Source organism: Carcharhinus amblyrhynchos, chromosome 14 (assembly GCF_965287045.1).
Source record: "Carcharhinus amblyrhynchos chromosome 14, sCarAmb.v2.hapA, whole genome shotgun sequence".
NCBI classification, from domain to species: domain Eukaryota; kingdom Metazoa; phylum Chordata; class Chondrichthyes; order Carcharhiniformes; family Carcharhinidae; genus Carcharhinus; species Carcharhinus amblyrhynchos.
The window spans coordinates 53,952,107-53,974,992 of NC_137337.1; the positions used below are offsets into that span (position 1 = coordinate 53,952,107).

At 43.2% G+C, this 22,886-nt stretch overlaps 1 protein-coding gene across 1 annotated transcript in view; it reads right to left on the minus strand.

The window, feature by feature from the left end:
• The window catches only part of coch (coagulation factor C homolog, cochlin (Limulus polyphemus)), a 110,316-nt gene that overhangs the window by 51,247 nt on the left and 36,183 nt on the right, over positions 1-22,886 (minus strand). The gene's annotated exons all lie outside the window — the stretch shown is intronic.

Genomic DNA, 22,886 nt, shown 5'->3' on the forward strand with positions numbered 1-22,886 from the left:
ATGCCGCACTCCGATGTGCAGCACTTCAATATGCAGCAGTCCAATATGCAGCACTCCAATATACAGAAAACCAATACAAAGTGCTCCAATATGCAGCACTCCAATATGCAGTACTCCAATGCGCAGCACTCCAATGCGCAGCATTCCAATACACAGCGCACCAATGCAGCTCTCCAAAACACAGCGATCCAATATACAGCACTCTAATACAATACTCCAATACACTCTACTTCAGAGCTCTCCAATGCCCAACACTCCAATGCAAAGCATTCCAATACAGTTCTTCCATACACTGCTTACCAATACAGCACTCCAAAACAAAGTGATCCAATATATAGCATTCCCATGCAGCACTCCATTGCACAGCACTCCACTATACAGCACACCACTATACACACTCCACTATAAAGCACTCCACTACACAGCACTCCACTACACAGCACTCCATTACACAGTACTCCAATATACAGCACTGCAATATACAGCACTCTAATACAGAGTTCTAGAATACACAGCACTCCAATACAGCACTCAAATACACAGCACTCCAATGCACAGCACTCCAATACAGCACTCAAATACACAGCACTCCAATACTCCAGTACAGCACTTCAATACACTGCACTCCAATGTAGTGCTCCAATACATAGCACACCAATAGACCGTGTTCCAATACACTGTGCTCCAATATATAGCATTGCAAAACAGCTCTCCACTACACAACACTCAAACACACAACCATCTAATACAGAGCTCTCCAAGAGCATTGGAGGAATACAGAGAGAGTAGGAGGGATCTCAAACGGGGAGTTAGGAGAGTAAAGAGGGGGCATGAGATGGCTTTGGCAGGTAGGGTTAAGGAGAATCCAAAGGCGTTTTACTTCTATCTTAAGAACAAAAGGGTGGCTAGGGGTAAAATCAGTCCTCTCAGGGACAGACGTGGGGAATTGTGCTTAGAGGCAGAGGGGATGGGGGAGATCCTGAATGAATACTTTGCGTCGGTATTCACGAAGGAGAGGGACTTGATGTCTGGTACGGTCATTGAGGGAACGGTATACCAACTGAAAGATCTATCGATTACGAGGGAAGAAGTGTTAGGGCTTTTAGCTGTCATTAAAACCGATAAATCTCCGGGGCCCGATTGCATTTATCCTAGGCTGCTTAGGGACGCGAGAGATGAGATTGCTGGGCCTCTGACGCAAATCTTTGTCTCTTCTTTGGACACAGGTGAGGTCCCAGAGGACTGGAGGATAGCGAACGTGGTACCGTTGTTTAAAAAGGGTAGGAGGGATAGCCCAGGTAACTATAGGCCGGTGAGTTTAATGTGGTAGGCAATTTGATGGAGAGGATTCTTAGGGATAGGATGTATGAGCACTTAGAGCGTTGCGATCTGATTAAGGATACGCAGCATGGCTTTGTAAAGGGGAAGTCTTGCCTTACAAATCTGGTAGAATTCTTTGAGGAGGTGACAAAAACAGTCGACAAAGGACGAGCCGTTGATGTCGTCTATATGGATTTCAGCAAGGCATTTGACAAAGTCCCTCATGGTAGGTTGGTACAGAAGAAAGCTCATGGGATATGTGGCCAGGTATCTAGATGGGTAGAGAACTGGCATGCAAAGAGGAATCAGAGAGTAGTAGTGGAGGGATCCTTTTCTAGCTGGAGTTCTGTCACTAGTGGTGTGCCGCAGGGCTCAGTACTGGGACCTCTTCTATTTGTAGTGTATATAAATGATTTGGAAGAGGGAGTAGGTGGTGTGATCAGCAAATTTGCTGATGACACCAAGATGGCTGGATTGGCGGGCAGTGAGGAGCAGTGTCTGGCAATACAGCGGGATATTGATAGGCTGATTGATTGGGCAGATACATGGCAAATGGAGTTTAATCCGGATAAATGTGAGGTGATGCATTTTGGCCGGAATAATGTAGGGGGAAGTTATATGATAAAGGGTAAGCCCGTAAGGAGTATAGAATCGCAGCGAGACTTGGGGGTGCAAGTGCACAAGTCTTTGAAGGTGGCAGTGCAAGTGGAGAGTGTGGTGAAGAAAGCCTATGGTATGTTAGCCTTTATAGGAAGGGGTATAGAATATAAGAGCTGGAGTCTAATGTTGCAATTGTGTAGAACGTTGGTTAGGCCGCATTTGGAGTACTGCGTCTAGTTCTGGTCGCCTTACTACCGGAAGGACGTGGAAACTCTGGAGAGAGTGCAGAGGAGGTTTACCAGGATGCTGCATGGTATGGAAGGACTGGGGTATGAGGAAAGATTGAAGAAATTGGGGCTCTTTTCCCTTGAAAGACGCCGACTGAGGGGGGATCTAATAGAGGTATATAAGATTATGAAGGGTATAGATAGAGTAAACAGAGGTAAGCTATTTCCTATGATAGAGACACATAGGACAAGGGGCCATGGACTTAAGGTGAGGGGGGAGAGGTACAACACAGATATTAGAGGGAGGTTTTTCACACAGAGGGTAGTGGGGGTATGGAATGCTCTGCCAAGTAAGGTGGTGGAAGCAAACATGCTAGAGTCCTTTAAGAGTAACTTAGACAGGCACATGACTGAGTTGGAGATGGGTGGATATAGGAGATTGTTTTAAATAAGGCTTGTTTTAAATAAGGCATTGGGGCGTCCCTGGTAAGGTAAATGGATATGGTACAATAATAATGTCTTTTTTCCCCTTTTCATTCACAGGTTTTAAGTCGGTCCACCTAGTGTCCAACGAGGGGCATACACGCGATGGGTTGTACTTGGGCTGCTCTTGGTTGTTTGAGATTGGCCTGGTGCTTCATATTGTTAGTGTGTGCCTAAACTGGACCAGATACTGGGCAAGACGACGGCTCAGTGACTATCACTGATTGCTGTGCAGACACATGGATTTGGGCCGGTGTCTGTGGGAGTTTGCGCATTCTCCCCGTGCTTGCGTGGGTTTTCTCCGGATGCTCCGGTTTCCTCCCACACCCCAAAGATGTGCTGTTAGGCTGATTGGCAGGAATAAATTGTCCCTAAATCAGTTTCCCTCAATCTGGATGGCCATAAAACATTAGACAGGGGTCGTGGGTGGAGATGGGGACTGGTGGCGTTGAGATGGCGGCGCGGGCTCGTTGGGCCAAATGGCCTGTTTCCCGGGCTGATTTTGTTCTTTGTTCTAATACACAGAATTCCAATGCGCAACACTTCAATATGCGGCACTCCAAGACATGGCTCTCCAATACAGCACTCAAAGCACTCCAATACACAGCACTCCAATACATAGCACTCCAGTGCACAGCACTCCAATACAGTGCTCCAATACACAGCGCATCAATGCAGCACTCCAAAACACAGCATTCCAATATATCGCACCCTAATACAATACTCCAATACAGCACTCCACTTAAGAACATAAGAACATAACAAATAGGAGCAGGACTAGGCCATCTAGCCTTTTGAGCCTGCCCCGCCATTCAATAAGATCATGGCTGATCGGAAGGGAATCAGTTCTACTTTCCCGCTTTCTCCCCATAACCCTTAATTCCCCTGTCTGTCAAAAACCTATCTACCCATGTCTTAAATATATTTACCTCCACCACTTCAACGGGCAGAGAATTCCAGAGATTCACCACCCTTTGAGTGAAGAAGTTCCTCCTCAACTCTGATCTAAACTGCCCCCTCTTTATCTTGAGGCTGTGCCCTCTAGTCCTGCTGTCCTTTCTGAGCGGGAAGAATCTCTCTACCTCTACCCTATCCATCCCTTTCATTATCTTATACGTCTCTATAAGATCCCCCCTCATCCTTCTAAACTCCAACGAGTACAGACCCAGTCTATTTAGTATCTCTTCATAGTCCAACCCCCTCATCTCCGGTATCAGCCTAGTGAACCTCCTCTGCACTCCCTCCAAGGCCAAAATATCCTTGCGCAAGTGCGGCGACCAAAACTGCACACAGTACTCCAGCTGCAGCCTCACCTGTACCCTGTACAGTTGCAGCAAGACCTCCCTGCTTTTATATTCTATCCCCCTCACTATAAAGGCCAGCATTCCATTCGCCTTCTTGATCACCTGCTGCACCTGCAGGCTGGGTTTTTGCGACTCATGCACAAGGACCCCCAGGTCCCTCTGCACCGTAGCATGCTGCAGCTTTTCGCCCTTTAAATAGTAATCCCTCCTACTATTATTCCTGCCAAAGTGGATAACCTCACACTTGCTAACATTATACTCCATCTGCCAGGTCCTTGCCCACTCGCTCAGCCTATCCAGATCCCTCTGCAGACTTTCCACACCCTCCGCACAATTTGCTTTTCCACTCATCTTTGTATCATCAGCAATTTTCGTCACCCTACACTCAGCCCCCTCCTCCAGATCATCTATATAAATGGTAAATAGCTGAGGCCCCAGCACCGATCCCTGCAGCACTCCACTAGTCACCAACTGCCAATCCGAATAGCACCCATTGATACCAACTCTCTGCCTTCTATTAGACAACCAATCCTCTATCCACGCTAACACCTTACCCCCAACTCCATGCCCCCTAACCTTCTGAAGCAACCTTTTGTGCGGCACCTTATCAAACGCCTTTTGAAAATCGAGAAACACCACATCCACCGGTTCCCTTCTGTCTACCGCACTAGTCACATCCTCATAGAAATCCAATAAATTCGTCAGACACGACTTCCCCTTAACGAATCCGTGCTGTGTCTGCTCTATCAAACCATTTCTTTCCAGGTGCCTTGCTATTTCTTCTTTGATGACTGATTCAAGCATTTTTCCAATAACAGACGTTAAACTAACTGGCCTATAATTCCCTGCCTTTTGCCTGCTACCTTTTTTAAACAGCGGTGTAACATTAGCCGTCTTCCAATCGAGAGCTTTTCCAATTCAGAGCTCTACATGCACAGCAGTCCACTACAGTGCTCCCATACACTGCACACCAATACAGCACTCCAAAACATGGTGCTCAGATATACAGCACTCCCATGCAGCACTCCACTGTACAGCACTCCACTGTACAGCACTCCACTGTACAGCACTCCACTACACAGCGCTCCAATATACAGCACTGCAATATACAGCACTGCAATATACAGCACGCTAATACAGAGTTCTAAGATACACAGCACTCCAACACACAGCACTCCAATTGACTGCACTCCAATCGACTGCACTCCAATACACAGCACTCCAAATCACAGCACTCCAGTGCACAGCACTCCAATACAATGCTCAAATACACAGTACTCCAATGCACAGCACTCTAATACAGCATTCCAATACACAACACTCCAATGCAGTGCTCCAATACACAGCACACCAATAGACTGCGTTCCAGTACACTGTGCTCCAATATACAGCACTCCAAAACAGCACTCCACTACACAACGTTCAAACACACAGCCCTCCAATTCAGAGCTCTCCAATAAGCAGCATTTCAATGTGCAACACTTTAATATGCGGCACTCCAAGACACAGCTCTCCAATACAGTACTCACAGCACTCCCATAGACAGCACTCCAATGCACAGCACTCCAAATCACAGCATTCCAGTGCACAGCACTCCACTACACAGCACTCCAATATACAGCACTGCAATATTCAGCACTCTAATACAGAGTTCTAAAATACACAACACTCCAATCCACTGCACCCCAATACACAGCACTCCAAATCACAGCACTCCAGTGCACAGCATCCAATGCAACGCTCAAATACACAGCACTCCAATGCACAGCACTCCAATACACAACACTCCAATGCAGTGCTCCAATACACAACACTCCAATGCAGTGCTCCAATACACAGCACACCAATAGACTGCGTTCCAGTACACTGCACTCCAATATACAGCACTCCAAAACAGCACTCCACTACACAACGCTCGAACACACAGCCCTCCAATTCAGAGCTCTCCAATACGCAGCATTTCAATGCGCAACACTTTAATATGCGGCACTCCAAGACACGGCACTCCAAGGCACGGCTCTCTAATACAGTACTCACAGCACTCCATTACACAGCACTCCCACAGACAGCACTCCAATAGGGAGCACTCCAATACACAGCACTCCAAATCACGGCACTCCAAATCATGGCACTCCAGTGCACAGCACTCCAATACAGCAGTCCAATACACAGCGCACCAATGTAGTACTCCAAAACACAGCATTCCAATATATTGCACTCTAATACAATACTCCAATACAGCACTCCACTTCAGAGCCCTCCAATACACAGCACTACAATGCACAGCGCTCCACTACCGTGCTCCCATACACCAATACAGCACTCCAAAACACAGTGCTCAAATATACAGCACTCCCATGCAGCACTCCATTGAACAGCACTCCATTGAACAGCATTCCAATGTACAGCACTCCACTACACAGCACTCCACCGTATAGCACTCCACTACACAGTACTCCAATATACAGCAGTGCAATATAGAGCAGTCCAATACAGAGTTCCAAACTACACACCACTCTGATGCACAGCACTCCAATGCATACCCTTCAATACACACCACTTCAATACAAAGCACTCCAATGCACAGAAAACCAATACAAAGCACTCCAAAACAAATATCAGCACACACTGTGTGTGCTGTTATATGCTCTGTCAGAGACCAGAACTCTCCACTCACCTGACCCAGGGGCAAACCCCGAAAGCTTGTGAGTTTACTATCAAATAAACCTGTTGGACTTTAACCTGGTGTTGTGAGACTTCTTACTGTGTTTACCCCAGTCCAACGCCGGCATCTCCACATCAGCACTCCAATACGCAGCACTCCAATAAAACAACTTGATTCAGCACTCCAATACACAGAAAACCAATACAAAGCACTTCAATATGCAGCACTGGAATATGCAGCACTGGAATATGCAGCACCGGAATACACAGCACTCCAAAATGCAGCACTCCAAAATGCAGCACTCCAAAATGCAGCACTCCAATATGTAGCACTCCAATGCACAGCACTGCAATGCACAGCACTCCGATACAGCACTCCAATAAACAGCACACCAATACAGCACTCCAAAACACAGCAATCCAATATATAGCACCCTAAAACAATGCTCACTCCACTTCAGAGCTCTCCAATGCACAACACTCCAATGGACAGCATTCTACTACAGTGCCCCCATATTGTGCACACCAATACAGCACTCCAGAACACAGTGCTCCAACATACAATATTCCCATGCAGCATTCCATTGCACAGCACTCCAGAACACAGCACTCCACTATGTAGCACTGCAATATACAGCACTCCAATACAGAGCTCTAAAATGCACAGCACTCCAATACACAGCACACCAATAGACAGCACTTCAACACACAGCACTCCAATACACTGCACTCCAATCCACTGCACTCCAGTACACAGCACTCCAAATCACAGCACTCCAATACACAGCGCACCAATGCAGCACTCCGATATACAGCACTCCAATATTCAGTGCTCTAATATACAGTGCTCTAATACACAGTCCTCCAATACACAGCACTCCAATACAGTGCTCCAATACACAGTGCACCAATGCAACACTGCAAAACACAGCACTCCAATATATAGCACCCTAATACAGTATTTCAATACAGTGCTCGACTTCAGAGCTCTCCAAAGCCCGGCACTCCACTACAGTGCTCCCATATGCTACACACCAGTACAGCACTCCAGTACACAAATATACAGCACTCTCATGCAGCATTCCATTGCACAACACTCCACTGTACAGCACTCCATTTCACAGCACTCGACTACACAACACGCTGACAGGTGATTACTGACAGATGTGGGTGTGATGCTGAAGGGGACAGGTAGCTGTAATGTTGAAGCTGACAGGTGATTACTGACAGATCATAGACACATAGAGATATACAGCAAGGAAACAGGCCCTTTGGCCCAACTCACTGCTGCTGACCGGGTTTCCTAGATTGAACTGATCCCATTTGCTTGTGTTTGGCCCATATCCTACAAACCTTTCCCATGCGTGCACCTGTCAAAATTTTTAGATCATCATCATTGCAATCTTTGAAGTCCTGCGTACTAATTTTCTTCCTAGCTCCCTAAACTTTTATTTAAGAGCCACTTTATGTTGTTTATAATAATGTAGACCACAACTGTTGGCTGTCCACCCTCCCCCTCAGGTTGCTCTGCAGCTATTCAGTGGCATCTTTCAACGTGGCAACAGGGAGGCAATACATCAGCCTGGATTCACATATGTAGCTAAGGAAATGCTCATCTGTTTCACTAACTATCAATACCCCTCATTACTGTTTTTCCAGAGGCTTTGTGGCATAGTAGTAACATCTCTACTTGTAGGCCAAGTGTCTCTGGGTTTGAGCCCAGGACTTGTTGGCCACAGATGGCGCTTGCAATGCAATTCAAAGAGGTGATAATCAGCTCGGGAATCACTACACCACTTTCTCTCATTATCCGCCAAATGGTGAAAAACACTGTGAGTGTGGAGACTTGCTTAAAAATAATGTTTTTCCATCACTCCTCTGGTAGAAGTAGAGAATCCTGGATGATTCGGAATATTGAGACCCTGGTCAAGTGAATCTCTTGAAGAGTATAGAGGGTGTAGGAGTAGAGTTAAGAGAGAAATCAGGAGGGCAAAAAGGGGACTTGAGATTGTTTTGACTGATAAGGCAAAGGAGAATCCAAATAGCTTCTTCAAATAAATAAAGGCCAAAAGAGTAACTAGGGAGGGAGTAGGGGCTCTTAAGGAACAACAAGGTCATGTAAAAGGATGTAAAAGGGGTGGGGGAGTTGCACTACTGCTTAAGGAAAGTATCACAATGGTACTCCGGAAAGACACTTCGGAGAGCTCATACAGCAAGGCAATATAGGTAGAGCTCAGGAATAGGAAAGGTGTAGTCACAATGTCAGGGGCTTACTGTAGGCCACCCAACTACCTGCCAGAAATTGAGGAACAGATATATAGGCAGATTTTGGCAAGGTTAAAAATAACAGGGTTGTTGTGGTGGAAGATTTTAATTTCCCCTATATTGACTAGAGGTGTGGATGGGGCAGAGTTTGTAAGAAGCATCCAGGAGGGCTTCCTGAAACAGTATGTAGATAGTCCAACTAGGGAAGGGGCCATACTGAACCTGGTACTGGGGCATGAGCCAGGCCAGGTGGTCGATGTTATAGTACGGGACCAGTTCAGGAACAGTAACCACAATTCAGTAAGCTTTAAGATACTGATGGATAAAGATAAGTGTAGTCCTCAAGTTAAGGTGCTAAACTGGGGGAAGGCTAATTACAACAATATTAGGCAGGAATGTAGACTGGGGGCAGATGTTTGAGGGCAAATAAACATCTGGCATGTGGGAGGCTTTCAAGTATAAGTTGATAGGGGTTCAAACCGGCACATTCCTGTTAGGATGAAGGATAAATATGGCAAGTTTTGGGAACCTTGGATAACGAGAGATATTGTGAGCCTAGTGAAAGGGAAAAAGGAAACACTTGTCAAAGCTAGGAGGCTGGGAACACATGAAGCAAGTATGGAATACAAGGAAAGTAGAAAGAAACTTAAGCAAGGGGTAAGAAGGGCTAAAAGGGGTCATAGAACATAGAACATAGAACATTACAGCGCAGAACAGGCCCTTCGGCCCACGATGTTGCGCCGACCAGTTACAAAACAATGACCCACTAACCTAAACCAATCCCTTCTCGTCCATAAACCTATCCATGGATCTCTTAAACGCCCCCAAACTAGGCGCATTTACAACTGCAGCAGGCAGGGCATTCCAATCCCTCACCACCCTCTGGGTAAAGAACCTACCCCTGACATCCATCCTATAACTACCACCCCTTAATTTAAAGCCATGCCCCCTCGTGCTAGATTTCTCCATCAGAGGAAAAAGGCTATTACTATCCACCCTATCTAAACCTCTAATCATCTTATATGTTTCAATAAGATCATGAAAAGCATTGGCCAACAGGATTAAGGAAAATCCCAAGGCTTTATTGAGGGTTGGCCCATTCAAAGACAAGGGGGGAATCTATGCGTGGAGCCAGAGGAAATGGGTAAGGGTGTAAAATGAGTACTTTGTGCCAGTATTCACCAAAGAGAAGGACTTGGTGAATGATGAGTCTAGAAAAGAATGTGTAGATAGTTTGAGTCATGTTGAGATCAGAAAGGAGGAGGTATTGAGGTTCTTGGGAAACATTAAGTTAGACAAGTCCCCAGGGCCAGATGGGATATACTCCAGAATACTGAGAGAAGCAAGGGAGGAAAATGCTGGGGCTTGAAAGAAATCTTTACATCCTCACTGACTACAGGGGAGGTCATGATCTGGAGATGCTGGCATTGGACAGTAAGAAGTCTCACAACACCAGGTTAAAGTCCAACAAGTTTATTTGGTAGCAAAAGCCACTAGCAGCTCCTTTGTCAGGTAAGTGGGAGTTCTGTTCACAAACAGGGCATATAAAGACACAAACTCAATTTACAAAAGAATGGTTGGAATGTGAATCTTTTACAGGTAATCAAGACTTAAAGGTACAGACAATGTGAGTGCAGAGAGGGTTAAGCACAGGTTAAAGAGATGTGTATTGTCTCCAGACAGTACAGTAAGTGAGGTTTTGCAAACCCAGGCAAATCATGGAGAGGTTACAGATAGTGTGACATGAACCCAAGATCCCGGTTGAGACTGTCCTCATGTGTACTCGGCTATCAGTCTCTGCTCAGTAACTCTGCGTTGTGTGTCGTAAAGGCTGCCTTGGAGAACGCCTTGGAGACAATCACCAGGCAAGGGTGTTCTCTTCCTATTGGGGAACACTTCAGAGGTCATGGGCATTCAGCCTCTGATCTTTGGGTAAGCGTTCTTCTAAGGCAGCCTTCACGACACACGACAGCACAGAGTTGCTGAGCAGAGACTGATAGCCAAGTTCCACACACATGAGGACAGCCTCAACTGTGATCTTGGGTTCATGTCACACTATCTGTAACCCCCACGACTTGTCTGAGCTTGCAAAATCTCACTAACTGTCCTGGCTGGAGACAATACACATCTCTTTAACCTGTGCTTAACCCACTCTCCATTCACATTGTTTGTACTTTTAAGACTTGATTACCTGTAAAGACTCGCATTCCAACCATTATTTTGTAAATTGAGTTTGTGTCTTTATATGCCCTGTTTGCGAACAGAACTCCCACTCACCTGACAAAGGAGCAGCGCTCCGAAAGCTAGAGGCGTTTGCTACCAAATAAACCTGTTAGACTTTAAACTGGTGTTTGAGATTTTTTACTAGAGGGGAGGTCCCAGAGGATTGAAGATAGTCAATGTTGTTCCTTTGTTTAAGAAGGGTTGCAAGAATAATCCAGGTAATTACAGGCTGGTGAGCCTCACATCAGTGGTAGGGAAATTATTGGAGAGGATTCTTCGAGACAAGGTTTATTCCTAGTGGAAATAAGTGGACATATTAGTGAGAGGCAACATGGTTTTGTGAAGGGGAGGTTGTGTCTCACGAACTTGATCACGTTTTTCAAGGAAGTGACAAAGGTGATTGATGAAGATAGGGCAGTGGATGTTGTCTACATGGACTTCAGTAAGGCCTTTGACAAGATCCCTCATAGTGGACTGGTGCAGAAGGTGAAGTTGCATAGGATCAAAGGTGAGCTGGCAAGGTGGATACAAATCTGGCTCAGTCAAAGAAGACAGAGGGTAGCAGTGGAAGGGTGTGTTTCTGAATGGAGGGCTGTGACAAGTGGTGTTTCTCCAGGATCAGTGCTGGGTCCTTTGCTGTTTGTAATATATATAAGTGAATTGGAGGAAAATGTAACTGGATTGATTAGTAATTTTGCAGATGACTCAAAGATTGGTGGATTTGTGGATAGCGATGAGGACCATCAGAGAATACAGCAAGATATAGATCAGTTGGCGACTTGGACAAAGAGATGGCAGGTGGAGTTTAATCTGAACACATGTAAGGTAATGCATTTTAGAAGGTCTAATACAGATAGGAAATATACAGTAAATGGCAGAACCCTTAAGAGTTTTGATAGGCAAAGGGATCTGGGTGTACAGGTACACAGATCACTGAAAGTGGCAATGCAGGTGGAGAAGGTAGTCGAGAAGACGTATGACATGCTTGCCTTCATCAGCCAGGGTACTGAGTTTAAAAATTGGCAAGTCATGTTGCAGCTTTATAGAACCTCAGTTCGGCCATACTTGGAATATAATCTTCAATTCTGGTCGCCGCACTACTAAAGGGATATGGAGGCACTGGAGAGAGTACAGAAAAGATTTACCAGGATGTTGCCTGGTATGGAGGGCATTAGCTGTGAGGAGAGGTTGGAGAAACTTGGTTTGTTCTCACTGGAGCAACGGTGATTGAGGGGAGACATGATAGAAATCTACAAGATTATGAGGGGCATGGACAGAGTGGATAGTCAGAAGCTTTTTCCCAGGATGGAAGAGTCAATTACTAAGGGGCATAGGTTTAAGGTGCGAGGGGCAAGGCTTAAAGGAGATGTACAAGGCAGGTCTTTTACACAGAATAGTGGGTGCCTGGAACTCTTTGCCAGGGGAGGTAGTGGAAGCGGATCCGGTAGTGACTTTTAAGGGGCGTCTTGACAAGTACATGAATAGAATGGGAATAGAGGGATATGGTCCCCGGAAGGGTAAGGGTTTTAGTTAAGTCAGGCAGCATGGTCAGTGCAAGCTTGGAGGGCCGAAGGGCTGTTCATGTGCTGTAATTTTCTTTTTTCTTTGTTCTTTGTCATCTATGTGTGGATCCACAAGAGATGGGTGAGATCCTAAATGAATATTTCTCATTAGTATTTACTGTTGAGAAAAGCATGGATATTAGGGAACTTGGGGAAATAAATAGTGATGTCTTGAGGAGTGTACATATTACAGAGAAGAAGGTACTGAAAGTCTTAAGGCACATTAAGATAGATAAATCCCTGGGATCTGATGAAGTGTATCCCAGGACACTGTGGAAGGGTATGGAGGAAATTGCAGAGATATTTGAATCATCGCTCGTCATGGGTGAGGTGCCTGAAGATTGGAGGATGGCAAATGTTGTGCCTTTGTTTCAAAAAGGGCTGCAGGGAAAAGTTTGGGAACTACAGGCCGGTGAGCCTCTCATCTGTGGTGGCTACGTTATTGGAAGGTATTTTGAGAGACAGGAGCTACAGGCATTTAGAGACGCAAGGACTGATTAGAAACAGTCAGCATGGCTTTGTGAATAGAAAATCATGACTCACAAATTTGATTGAGTTTTTGGAAGGGGTAACCAAGAAGATCAATGAGGGCAGTGCAGTTGATGTTGTCTACATGGGTTTTAACAAGGCCTTTGAGAGAGTACCGCATTGTGGGTTGTTGCATTGCGGGTTAAATCTCACAGGATCCAGGGTGAGGTATCTAAATAGGTACAAAATTGGCTTGATAACAGAAGCCAGAGAATGGTTGCAGAGGGTTGTTTTTCAAACTGGAAACCTACAACCAGCAGTGTGCCTCAGGGTTCGGTGCTGGGTCCACTGTTATTTATCATTTATATTAATGATTTGAATGAGAATATAGGAGGCATGAGTAGTAAGTTTGCAGATGACACCAAGATTGATGGCATAGTGGACAGTGAAGAAGGTTATTTCAGACTGCAACGGGATCTTGATCAATTGGGCCAGTGGACCAACAAGTGGCAGATGGAGTTTAATCTAGATTGCGAGGTGATGCATTTTGATAGATTGAACCAGAGCAGGACTTACTCAGCTAATGGTAGGGCATTGGGGAAAGTTACAGAATAAAGAGATCCAGGAGTACATAGCTCCTTGAAAGTGGAGTCCACAGGTGGACAGAGTGGTGAAGAAGGCATTCAGTGTACTTGGTTTCATTGGTCAAAACATTGAATACAGGAGTTGGAATGTCTTGTTGAAGTCGTACAAGACATTGGTAAGGCCACATTTGGAATACTGTGTACAGTTCTGGTCATCCTATTATAGAAAGGATATTATTAAACTAGAAAGAGCACAGAAGAGATTTACTAAGATGCTACTGGGACTTGATGGTTTGAGTTATAAGGAGAGAGGTTGGATAGACTCGGACTTTTATCTCTGGAGCATAGAAGGTTGAAGGGTGAACTTACAGAGATCTATAAAATAGTGAGGGGCATAGATCAGCTAGATAGTCAATATCTTTTCCCAAAGGTAGAGGTGTCTAAAACTAGAGGGCATAGTTTTAAAGTGAGAGGGGAGAGATACAAAAGTGTCCTGAGGAGCAATTTTTCACACGAGGGTAGAGTGTCTGGAACAAGCTGCAAGAGATAGTAGAGATGGGTACAATTTTGTCTTTTAAGAAGCATTTAGACAGTTACATGGGTAAGATAAGTATAGAGGGATATGGGCCAAATGCGGACAATTGAGACTAGCTTAGGGGTTTAAAAAAAAGGGTGGCATGGATAAATTGGGCCGAAGGGCCTGTTTCCATGCTGTAAACCTCTATGACTCTATAACTCTTGTTCACTTATACAGCTTAGCCAGCTGAAGTCCACATACTTGGTTCTGGCTGCACTGCCCAGATGAATCATCAATAGCACCAGTATTCAGAACTGGCTGAAGTGTGAAATACACTTGGGGGATCCTTGCACTATATCCTTCTTGACTGCCTCTGGTGCTCAACCATTCCCTCTCTACACGCATTGAAATGAACCTATTTATAAATATGTTAAGCACAAATCTCTTCACCCTGTAGATGTGTCGCAGTGATGCCAACTCCTGTTCAATCCCTGAAACCTGGAACTCAAGCTGCTGCAGCTGATGACATTTCCTGCATGTATGGTTATCCAGGACATCAGGGGCACCCTGAAGTTTCCATGTGGATTAGGACGTGCGTTCCATGGTTCCAAGCTGCCTCGTTATTCCTCTTTTTATGGAACAATGAAACTTGCTACTTAAATAGAGAGTCACTGATGAGCATCTTCTCCTGTACTTATATAGTGAGATGAATTCAAATGTTTTTACTTAACTATTATCAAAAACCCTTTGATTATATTTGATTTTTTAGATCGAAGATCACTGAGGACAAAACAAATTTGAGATTCAATCCCTAAACATTACATGGTTCACTCCTTACATTTTTGCTTCGTACGCTATTCTATTTTAAAATAAAAAAAACTGACCACATAACAATGGACACACACTAGAGAATATCAGCAAAACCACGTAAATAAGTATGCATGCTTTTTTAATAGGTTAGTATGAAATGCATGCTAACAATGTTAGTTTCCATGTGCTGCATGGTTTTGTTCCAACCACGAGTCGTTTACATGCCACATTCAATACTTAAAGCAGTAAAACAATTTCCTACATTCAAAACTTTCTGTACTTATTACCACAAATGCTGACAGGACTGCTGAGTTTTTAGAGTATTTGTTTTCATCTCTCCAACTGGTTCTTCTTAATAAAGGCCATTTTCTGCGACTCAAGATTTGAACTGCACGGTTTTAAACCACAGGGTAAAAAGTAACATTTTCTGAATCACGCAAGTACAGATCTCACAGTTCTCCCATACATATTGGCAATGAAACTTCCATATTAAAAACAGGAAAAATTGTAACCCAACTAAAGAAAGGACTGTTCGTTGCACCCCTAATCTATAATTTCTTGAGACTGAAGAAAGGTATTTGACAAACAGAAACGAAGGTGATGAAAGACAGATGTTTGAACAATGTTAAAAAAAAGTAGAGCACTTTTATGGAAATGTGAATGTTGTGCTACATGATTCAGAATTATCTGCACTTACTCTTGACCCCCTTCTTGCCCTTCCGCTCCTTCTTGTATTGTTCCTTCAGTTTACTTATTAGTTCCTTGTCTACAGCCCAAACCTCCGAAGATGGGGAGAAGTCATCCTTGTCTACATGCAGCACATCATTGAAAAATCAGCAAATCGGAATGCAAGCAGTCACTGCTGCTATTTCATGAAGATTAGTAGTTTAATCACAGCCTTTAAAAAGTTACTGGAGAAGAATTATCATATAATCTCTTACACACAATTCTAAATTATAAAGTCATTTTGAAGTAAATTATTATTTTGTTATAAATCGACAATGCAAGCGTCAAGACTGGCAATTTCATGCCACTGCGTCCCAAAACAGCAAAGCATAAGATAGCTAACAATTTTAGAATGCATGTCTTATCTTACATGCAATAAATTGAACACAAGCTTACAAGGAGGGTTCTCGCTTCACCTTGCTAACAAAGCAGCTTCAAGAGATAAATGTGAACTTGTGTGAACGTGATTGGCAACATTTTTTTAAGGGAGGTAAAATATAACCATATTTCAATCAAATAGTAGAAAGAAGTTCATGTATTTAATTGTTGCAAAAACCACATGATATGAATAATTGAATAAGAATAGCATGGTTAGCAAGTTTGCAGATGATACCAAGATTGGTGGCATAGTGGACAGTGAAGAAAGTTATCTCGGATTGCAATGGCATCTTGATCAATTAGACCAATGGGCTGGCAAATGGCAGATGGAGTTTAATTTAGATAAATGTGAGGTGATGCATTTTGGTAGATTGGACTAGGGCAGGACTTACTCAGTTAATGGTGGGGCGTTGGGGAGAGTTACAGAACAAAGAGATCTAGGAGTACATGTTCATAACCCCTTGAAAGTGCAGTCACAGGTGGATAGAGTAGTAAAGAAGGCATTCAGCATGCTTATTTTCATTGGTCAGAACATTAAATACAGGAGTTGGGACATCTTGTTGAAATTGTACAAGACACAGGTAAGGTCACATTTGGAATACTGTGTACACTTCCAGTCACCCTGTTATAGAAAGGACATTATTAAATTAGAAAGAGTGCAGAAAAGATTTACTAGGATGCTACCAGGAGAGAAGAGAATCAGAGAATTCCTACAGTACAGAAGGAGGCCATTCGGCCCATCAAGTCTGCACTGACCACAATCCCACCCAGGCCCTATCCCCATAACCCCACATATTTACCCTAGCTAGTCCCCTTGACACTAAAGGGCAATTTAGCATGGCCAATCCGCCTAACCTGCACATCTTTGGACTGGAGGAGGAAGCCGGAGCACCCGGAGGAAACTCATTGGACTTGAAACCCATTAAGATTGGACTTGGTGGTTTGAGTTACAAGTAGAGGCTGGATACGTTGGGACTTTTTTCTCTGGAAGGCTGAGGGGTGAACTTATAGAGGTCTACAAAATAATGAGGAGCACAGATCAGATAGATAGTCAATATCTTTTCTCAAAGGTAGGGGAGTCTAAAACTAGAGGGCATAGTAAAGATGAGAGGGGAGAGATTCAAAATTTTTTCACACAGAGGGTGGTGAGTGTCTGGAACAAGCTGCCAGAGGTAGTAGTAGAGGCAGGTACAATTTTGTCTTTTGAAAAGCATTTAGACAGTTACATGGGTAAGGTCGGTGTGGAGGGATATGGGCCAAATGCAAGCCATTGGGATTAGTTCAGGAGTTAAAAAAAAGGGCAGCGTGGACAGGTTGGGCTGAAGGGCCTGTTTCCGTGCTGTAAACCCCTACGACTCAATGAGTTCAAATATTGTGTATATTAAATTATATTTATGTTTGTCCAGAAAAGTTGGAAAGAAAAGGAAATTAAATGATATGATAAACTGCTGCAAAATGTATACAGAGTGTAGAATATGATAAAATCTGAATAGAATCTGAACGATTTGTATTACAGCAGCTATGAATAATTTTATGAGTGAAATCTAAGTGAAATTCTATTATGGATCTGTGAACTGTATTTCTGCAAGAAGTTAGACCTTTTAAAATGCTTCCTGATGATAGGTCTGAAATTTCCTTCTATTCAGAATTTGTTATTTTACATCTTATGATTGTGACAACTTCAAAGAGACCCAACAACATAAGCCAAATAAAATAGAATATTAAGAGGCATAGGGAAGGGATGGAAATGGAAGACAGATGAGGAAAGAAGAGAAATAGATCGCTGTACTTATCAGCACTGTCAGAGGATTGAATTCTTACAATTTTTTGGACTTGCTCAAGGCAGCACATTCAGCTTTTTCTTCTTTTGGCTCTGGTTCCTGCACAGTTTTATGAAAGGGAAATTGTGTTTGGTAAATCTAGTAGGAATTTTCTGAAGGTTTAACTAGCAAGATAAATAAAGGGGAACAACGGATGTGGTATATTGAGTTTCTAAAGCAATTTGATAAAGTGCCACAAGATTAGAACTCTCATTGGACTGGGGGTAATATGTTAACAGAGATTGAGGGTTAGTCAACAGACAGAAAATAAGAATACATTGGTCACTGTGTCAAGAATAAATTGGTCATGAAAAAAATTTAGCACCGTGCCATGGCAGGATTAAATTAGTGCAAGGATCAGAGCTAATGTCTCAGCTATTTACAAACTAAGAATTAGATGAAAAAAACCAAGTGTAATATATCAAAGCTTGGGGGTGGTACAAAGAAAAATGGGAAAATCATCAGCAAAGAGGTTGTTAAAGGGATATCGATCGATTGGACAAAAAGGTGGCAGATCGAGTTCAGATAGAAATGAAAATCTTCACTTGGGTGGGAAGAATAGAAGAGCAGAATTTTTTTTATAGAGATGAGAGAGTAATAAATGCTGATGCTCAAAAGGTTTTGGGTTTCCTTGTACACCAATCACTGAAGTTTACATGTTGTCCAACAAATAATTCAGAAGATAAACGGTATGTTAGTTTTCATTGCAAGGACATTTCTTACAAATTGTATGGGATTTTGGCAGGACCACACCTACAGTACTATGTTCAGTTTGATCATCTTAAGGAGATACTTTTCTGAGGGAGGAGTTGGGAGGGTGAAGGTTGGTGGTGGTGACAGCGGTGGAGTGAAGATTTATTAAATTGATTGGTGAGATGTGATAGTAGTCTTATGAGGATTGTGCAGAATAGGCCTATATTCTCTGGAGTTTAGCACAAGGTGAGGTGGCGGCATTAAAATATAATGAAATTCTTAGGAGGCTTGATGAAGTAGATGCTGAGAGGCTGTTTCCCTTGGTTGGAAAGTCTCAAATTTGGGGTCATTATTTCAGAAAAAGAGATTGTCCGTTTAGAATTGAGATGATGAAAAACTTCTTCATTCAGGAGATTATGAATCTTCAGATTTCTCTACTCCAGAGGGGCTGTGGATGTTATCAATGAGTACATCGACAATAAGATCAATAGATTTTAGGCAAAGAACTGAGAGATACATAGAAAGGATAGGAAAGTAGAGCTGATGTACAGCCATGATTTTATTAAACGTCAGAACAGGCATGATAGGTCAACTGGCACTCTTCTTATTTCTTGCATTTTTAAGATCCCTAAGTGGGATCTGCCACTTCAGTTAAGTCCTTTAATCAAAGCAGTTTTGTGTTTCAATAAATGTGTTCCCAGTTGTTTCAGCTGTGTAAAGTTTTTTGTTAAAGATTAAAATTAACAATGGGAATATGAGCGGAGAAATAAAGCCGACAAACTAAAATATAGAGAAAAAAATGTTAAAAATGAAGGAAAATTATTACCAAAGAGAAATAGAAATCCCTTTTTCTCTTAAAAAGAGAACTTCTTTTAAGATGGTGATCTATTCACTGCGTCATAAAATTAATTTTCCATCCATTTCACTAAAAAAAAGAATTGAATTGACAATTGTCACATTTCTAGCCCACCGGGATTGGTGGGCCCTGCAAGTACAAAACTGATCACAGCCACTTCTGGACTGCAGTTTTAGTTAAGTGGAAAAGCTAAATCAGACATGAATACACGGCACTAACTTATAGTATCACCAGCAAAAAATAATTGACCATTTGAAGGACCCTTTTTAATATTACTTTATTAAAATATTAAAATTCTTTGTTCTTTGTTTTATTATAATGATTCTTACTTTTATTTATTTGTGTTGATTTTCAGATCTGAAGGAGTCTTTTAATATGTAATCAAAAGCAAAATATTTTAAAAATCTCATTGGCTTAGAAATTAATAATAAAATTATATTATGCTTCAGTACAATTTCATCATTTATTGTTGCATACACATTTTAGATGAATATTTATCACAGAAATTCAGAACCAGATTACCTTGGATCAGCATTAATAATATAGCTAAACAAAATCAAAGTTTTTTTTAAAATAGTAACTGCAAGTTTGGGCTTTCTTTGTATTCTACAACATGGTATAATATAATGATGTAACATTATTTAGTTTTGCAACATTCCAATTTACAAGTTCACCAAGTAGGTTCAAATATTTCATCCTTAGAACTATGCTAATTTTTTATGTCAGATTTAGTGTCAGAGATAGATTCTAATGACAGAATAGCAGGAAGGACTCCTCTAAGGAAAGTAAAATATATTACAGGGTTTAAAGTCTATTCTAGAAATGCACAGGGAAGGCACGCAAAATTACCTTCTTCGTTCAAGACTTGACATTAACACATACTGCTTTATACCAACTTGCAGCACAGACTGCCAGCTATTTACTCTTACTTTATATGTAGCAATATCAATACAGTGTTATGTGAAACCTAGTAACTAATCAAATCATTCTTCAATATATGTTTTGGTATATGGGCTTTGCTGCAAAAATGCTCACCTCTGGTTCCAGCTACATCCATTAAGGTCAGTGGAGAATATTTCATCACAATTGTGAATGATGCCTTGTAAGTGCTGGAGAAACTTTGAATTTTTGAACGGCAGCACTCTCCCCTCCACCCGAACAATGATATTGATGGTCAGGTTCCCATTCCTCCTCCCCCGCTCCCCCCCCCCCCCCCCCCCCGATAAACAACGATATTGATGGTACACTTGAGATGAAGAAATTCTGCGCTGAATGTGTTCCAACACTGATATTTACTGAAATTGTAGCAGAGTGTTGACCCTGTGACAATGTCCAGTAAGGAAGATGCATGACCTTAAGAAAACTTGGGAGCTGACGCTGCTGCATGCTCTTCTAATGGAGGTTATGGGTTTGGAAAGAGGTACCAAAGAAGTCTTGGTGGATTGCTACAGTGTAAGCTGTAGATGCTACACATTGCAGGCAGTGATTGAGCAGGTAAATGTATTTGCTAGCAAATCAAGTGCCAGTCAAACAGATGGTATTAAACCTCTTGAATAGTGTTCCTGTTACACCCATTAAGGTCAGTGAGGAATATTTCATCACAATTCTGAATGATGCCTTGTAAGTGCTGGAGTAGCTTTGAATTTTTGAATGGCAACACGTTCCCCTCCAATGATGATGGTCAGGTTCCTCTCCTCCACGCCCCACCCCCCTGCTAAACAACAATATTGATGTCAGGTCCACCCACCCCCCACCTGCAATCACTGATATTGATGGTCAGTGTTCCTGTAATAATGCTAATAATTTTGTGGGGTGCTTAAACTCCCTCTCTATGACATGAATGTTACCTACCATTGGCCCAGGCCTGCATGATGTCAGATCTTCCTGCGTGTGGACATGGACTGGTTTATTATGAGGAATTGTGAATGGAGCTGAAAATGGTGCAATTGTCAATGAACAGCCAACCTCTGGTCTTATGATGGAGGGAAGGTCATTGATCAAAGTGAAGATTCTTGGGACTGCAATCATATTAACATTAAGCTCTCTAAACTGATTCAATCAGCAATTTCAACTTCTTTCAGATATAATTTTTAATTAAACTGAAGTAATACAAAGTAGTAAAACTAGAGTGTTTCATCTCAGTCTGGCACAATCAACAACATTCAATCATACCAGACATTAAACTAACTCCGGAGATCTATTTTTTCCGGACAAAAAGCTAATGCCATACACAGGCAAACAATGGTTTTAAATTGTGATTGTGATTATTGACATTGTGGGTACATGAATAGGATGGGAATAGGGGGATATGGTCCCTGGAAGGGTAGGGGGTTTTAGTTAAGTCTGGCAGCATGGTCAGTGCAGGCTTGGAGGGTCAAAGGGCCTGTTCCTGTGCTGTAATTTTCTTTGTTCTTTGTTTTAAATGTAATGCATCAGCATCTCCACTGAGTTTCACACCCCATCCTGCTCCATCCTGGAGCTCCTAGCTTCCCCAGCTCCTTCTCCATCTTCAACGGTCACTAAAAAATCAAATTCTTTTAATGCTTCTTCAGTATCATCAGGCAAGTCCGTAGCCAGCCCCTTATTACCAATTTTATCTTTCTTGTTAATGTGATACTGAAGGGGACAGGTGATTCTTTACAAAATTGGGTGTGATTGTGAAGGGGACAGGTGATCATTGACAGTTTGAGGGTGTAATGCTGTAGGGGACTATTGACCGTAGTGTAGGACACGGACTCCACGGTGTAGGACACAGGCTCCACAGTGTAGGACACGGACTCCACGGTGTAGGACACGGACTCCACGGTGTAGGACACGGACTCCACGGTGTAGGACACGGACTCCACGGTGTAGGACACGGACTCCACGGTGTAGGACACGGACTCCACGGTGTAGGACACGGACTCCACGGTGTAGGACACGGACTCCACGGTGTAGGACACGGACTCCACGGTGTAGGACACGGACTCCACGGTGTAGGACACGGACTCCACGGTGTAGGACACGGACTCCACGGTGTAGGACACAGGCTCCACAGTGTAGGACACGGACTCCATGGTGTAGGACACGGACTCCACGGTGTAGGACACGGACTCCACGGTGTAGGACACAGGCTCCACAGTGTAGGACATGGACTCCATGGTGTAGGACACGGACTCCACGGTGTAGGACACGGACTCCACGGTGTAGGACACAGGCTCCACAGTGTAGGACACGGACTCCACGGTGTAGGACACGGACTCCACGGTGTAGGACACGGACTCCACGGTGTAGGACACGGACTCCACGGTGTAGGACACAGGCTCCACAGTGTAGGACACGGACTCCACGGTGTAGGACACGGACTCCACGGTGTAGGACACGGACTCCATGGTGTAGGACACGGA